The sequence below is a fragment of the Schistocerca piceifrons genome, chromosome 6 (assembly GCF_021461385.2).
Source record: "Schistocerca piceifrons isolate TAMUIC-IGC-003096 chromosome 6, iqSchPice1.1, whole genome shotgun sequence".
NCBI lineage: Eukaryota > Metazoa > Arthropoda > Insecta > Orthoptera > Acrididae > Schistocerca > Schistocerca piceifrons.
In genome coordinates, this window is record NC_060143.1 from 316864236 (window position 1) to 316869554 (window position 5319).

A 5319-nucleotide genomic window follows, 5' to 3' on the forward strand; every position below is an offset into this window, starting at 1 on the left:
TTCTAAACAGTTAGCCACCTGAAATTCCCTCTTCTGTCACTTTCGTTTCTGTCCACTTCTGTTCAAAAGTCTCTCCGCAGTGCCGTGTGATTGTCAGCCGCTCGTGCCGTATGCTGCAGTGAATATACAGAAATGAAAGTCAGTGAAATACAATTTATTAATTTATTGAGTATTCATTTCACTTAAAAATTTTCACATTAAATGTTGAAAGTGTCCCCCCCGTTGTTGAATACACAATTCAATTCGTCTAATCATGTTTCCAAACACAAGCTGTAACATTTCTTCTGTAACAGAAGCAGTGAAAGTGTATATTGCAGTTTTCAATTCATCGATAGAATTTGGACGGTTTTTATAGACAGTCACTTTCACTGCACCCCAGAAGAAAAAGTCAGGTGGTGTTAGGTCAGGTGATCGTGGAGGCCCAGGTCCTTGTGAAATTATGCGATCACCAAAAACATCAGCAAGCAGTGACATTGAAACGCGAGCTGTATGCGCGGTTGCGCCATCTTGTTGAAAATAACCGTTCAGTATTTCACTTAACACAAGTACTCCTATGAATGGGTACAGAACATCATTGCAGTATTGTGGTGCGTTTATTGTTTCGTTGAAAAACCCAGGCAGGCGAACAATCATACGGCACACGCGGCTAACAATCATACGGCACTGCGGAGAGACTTTTTGAACACCCCGTATTATAAATCTGAATGAAATCGGTGATGATGGTTAGGCGCTGTCCTCTTGAAAGCTCGAGCGGCAACTAAGTCGAGAAGTAGCTGGAAGGTTCAGCTAAATGTTGCAAATAAAACGTTTTTGATTTTCACTGTTTTTCATTTCACGACCGATGGAACCTTCCAAAACTAGCCCTCGTACTTTGCCGTCGCTGTAGAAACGTTTATCTTTTTACATATAGTTTCCAAATTTCATAGCTAACTTTTGGAAAATAAAGTACCTAGAATACTAACAGCCTCGCCGGCCGCGGTGGTCTAGTGGTTCTAGGCGCGCAGTCCGGAACCGCGGGACTGCTACGGTCGCAGGTTCGAATCCTGCCTCGGGCATGGATGTATGTGATGTCCTTAGGTTAGTTAGGTTTAAGTAGTTCTAAGTTCTAGGGGACTGATGACCACAGAAGTTAAGTCCCATAGTGCTCAGAGCCATTTGAACCATTTTGAACTAACAGCCTTGAAAGTGGAAAGCGATACTAGAAATTACTAGCTATGATTAACACTGAATGCTATTCAATTGCTTGAGTGAGGGCGTGCTCAAGTGGTTGGTTTTGCTGCCTTAGCGGGAACTTCAGTGCCACACCAGAGGCTGACCTACCTGCTGTCAACAACAAACCCGACACGTCACAGCAGTGGACAGGTAGGACGGCAGAACCACAAGTAGTTGAGTTGAGTTGAGTAAACCAGGACAGCAAGAAAGTCATTGTTACTGCATTCTCCTCGCCCATGGGAGCGGTTTGGGGATGGGGGTTGTGGGCTGACAGACATCTGTACAATCACACCGCTCTTCAGCCAAACGATATGTGACATACACAAAGCACTCCGTCTTCAGGCCACGAGTGGCCTACCGGGACCATGCGACTGCCGTGTCATCCTCCGAGGAGCATGCGGATAGGAGGGGCGTGGGGTCAGCCACCGTTCTCTCGGTCGTTATGATGGTATTCTTGACCGAAGCCGCTACTATTCGGTCGAGTAGCTCCTCAATTGGCATCACGAGGCTGAGTGCGCCCCGAAAAATGGCAACAGCGCATGGCGGCCTGGATGGTCACCCATCCAAGTGCCGGTCACGCCCAACAGCACATAACTTCGGTGATCTCCCGGGAACCGGTGTATCCACTGCGGCAAGGCCGTTGCTCGACATACACAAAGACGAAAAACAATTAATTAAAAGTGAGACATTTACGAATGAATTTAAAATTTGTAAACAATTTAATGAAGGTAAAAACGAACTCCTATAGGATTTCTTTGTTGTCTGACTGGCTGTCTGTTTGTCTGTTCGTCCGACTGTTAAGAATGGATAGAGTTATCAAGGAAATTTATGTCACATACTAAGCTCTACGGTCCCTTGTCGGTGGAAAAAATGTAAGCTTCTACGTCAACGCAATCCAAAGATAGGTCTTTTATGTCACATATTTTGACAGTCGCAAACTCACTCATTAAAATCTATAGGATACTTCCCGTTAAATTTGGAAAGCAAGATCTTACAACAGAAGTAAAAGAAGAACATCCGAAAGCTGTTATGTATTATTTATATCAGATAAAAATATCTTTTGGTCACTAGAACTTACACGGTATGCATCGTGCGATAAAACCATAATAGAAAAATAACACCACATGAAAACATAAAAATAAGTTTAAGTCATGTTTTCGAAACTAAATAAAAAGCATTTTACTAACTCTTCTCTATTTGCTTCTCTTCTATGTCCGGGCTAGTCTCACAAACTTCTGTGGAGGTTCTGATATTTGCTTGGAATTACCGTGACCGATATCTTGCCAGTGTCGGTACCGATAATAAGCAAACATTGCTGATATCTCAATTCCCTGGATAGATTAACTATCTAAATATGTAATTAAGTTTGTACGGAATCCTCAGTACGCGTATCCCACCCGCACATTGCCAACTTTTTTTAAAGTTTAAAGCAAGAAGAATAAAAGGTAAAACGAAAATGATAAAAATACATTTAAAATATTTCAAACACATTGTAAAAACTGTGATCTTAAAAATGAAGCACTGTACTGTGATATAAAAGCTGAAAGCCCTTCGCTGCACAGAATGGTCGATTGCTCGGAGGGACTACGTTAGGTGTCTAGTAGGATGAAAGAGAGAGCCTGCAAGGAAGGAAGACTGATGAGTAATAACAATGGATACTGAGTGGATGTTGAATAGTCAGGAAAGGATAGTTGAGGGTGTTGGTAAGCCATAATATGAAGGGAGGAAACAGGTGTAGAGACAGAAGGCTAGGGAGAGCTGGGGGTGGAAAGAAAAAGGGAGCACTGATGATGTGGAATGGGAGGGGTGGAACTGTGCTTAGTAGGAAGGTAAATGTCGGGCCAGATTTCATTGTCAGGGAGAAAATTGGAAATTTGTGGTAAGTTCCTATGGGAGCAAACTGCTCAGGTCATCGGTCCGTAGGCTTACGCACTGCTTAAGCTAACTTAAACTAACTTACGCTAAGGACAACACACACATCCATGCCCAAGGAAAGACTTGAACTTCCGACGGGGGAGAACCGCGCGAACCTCCGGGTAAGAAGATCCTCTGTCTAAGGGTCCCTCGAATTTACTAGTGGAAGATTCCTCGTGAGTGCGGCTCAAATGGCTCTGAGCACTATGGGACTTAACTTCTGAGGTCATCAGTCCCCTAGACCTAGAACTACTTAAACTTAACTAACCTAAGGACATCACACACATCCATGCCCGAGGAAGGATTCGAACCTGAGACCGTAGCGGTCGCGTGGTTCCGGCCTGAAGCGCGTAGAACCACTCGGCCACAGCGGCCGGCTTCCCGAGTCGTCAATTAATTCGAACTTCCGTATCACGTTCTTCAACCTCGGTGCGGAAAGATCACCCCTCCGTATCGCTTCAGTCAGTCGATACTCCCGAAGGGCAGTAGCACTATTGCTCTTGTTTTGATAAAACGGCTCGCCTTGTCCAGAACCATGTTGACTGTCTGCAACTGTAACGCGCACAGGGGCACAGACTCCTAACAGCACGTCATGAAACTAACACTACTAACAACATAAATCTTGCACTGCACGGTCTGAACATCATTCCTACAAAACTTGAGTACCTATACGGTAAGTAGTTTTCCGTCTACACTGGCGCAACTAGTCGAAGTTTAATTAGAACCACCCCGTATTTCAGATGGTTAATTTGCTAATTAAGCTGGTCCTTGAAACTTCCTGGCAGATCCTCACAGCTTTAAGGTACTGGCGGAATTAAATCTGTGAGGACGTGGTGTGAGTCGTGCTTGGGTAGCTCAATTGGTAGAGCACTTGCCCGCCAAAGGCAAAGGTCCCGAGTTCGAGTCTCGGTCCGGCATACAGTTCTAATCTGCCAGGAAGTTTCATATCAGCGCACACTCAGCTGTAGAGTGAAAATTTCATTCTTAGCTGGTCCTTGTCACAAAAACAGCTACAGTTCTGTATACACGGTGTTAAAAACATAGGTCCGAAGTCGACGGTCTTCACGTATGACGTATTACATGTCATTTCATGAACAGCTTTACAACAGAATCCGTGAAGATCCAAACCTCAGACATGGATTCGAAGCAAAAAGATTACAGCAACTGTTCCACATGGCCAATGTTCATGTAAAGACACGCTTCGGCACATCTAGTCCTCGAGGCATGTTCACGTTCAAAAATCCCTGATGTACTTCACATGCATTGACAACCATCCACAGTCCACTCTCGGAGTTAAGTGCCACTATCGAAGGGCTGGAATACACCAAAGCTTTTAAATATCCCCATACAAAAAATCAAAACGTAGCCTTACGCATAAAGATAGTTATAACACGTTCATGACTGCACTTGTGAATACGTCGTATCGGGGAAACCATTGATTTCAGTACCTGTGTTTATTAAAATTATTAGGATTATTTATTCGCGCCTTTCGTTTGTGTCTATAATATGCATTAACGTAAAGGGCGTTTCACAATGAAAATACGGGTTTTAAAATTTTGCGCCATATATTACATTGAACTTACAGTTGTAAATCATACATTAAATGAAACAGCAACTCAAACATTTTTGCTTGTATACCTTTGCGCTAACGGAAGAGTATGAATCGACCATGAGTGATTGAAGAACGTTTGAACGAGTGACAGACTTTCACGTGCAGTCCAAAGAAATCAGTTAGGAAGGCCAGTAGTGAGTTAGCAGTTCCACTGACGTCTGTGTGGAGACTTTCAGCGAGATACTTACAACTACGTCCTTATCGTTTGCAGTTGTTATAAGCTTTAATACCTACAGGTTACGGTTTACGTGCCGTGTTGTTGCTTGACGATAAAGATTTTCTTGATCTTGTTGTCTTTAGTGATGAATTCGCACTTCAACTAAGTTCAGATGTGAACAGACATAATTTATGCATTAGGGGGTCATCAGATACCAATGAGATTGTACAGCTGCAAAGAGACTCCCCTACACTGAATGTTTTAAGTGCTATATGCCGACGGAAAGTTTATGGGCCTTTCTGTTTCGGTGAAGCAACTGTAACTGGTGTTTCTTATTTTGATGCCTTACAATGGTGGATCTTTCCTAATTTGGAAGAAGCCGAACCATGGAACAATATTTGGCGGGGATATGGTGCACCACCTC

At 43.4% G+C, this 5319-nt stretch overlaps 1 non-coding gene across 1 annotated transcript; it reads left to right on the forward strand.

Annotated features, from left to right (window-relative positions):
- Positions 1–3969: 3969 nt before the first annotated feature.
- Positions 3970–4044, forward strand: Trnaw-cca. Its single transcript has one exon. It is a non-coding gene; the product is annotated as a tRNA-Trp (tRNA).
- Positions 4045–5319: the final 1275 nt, after the last annotated feature.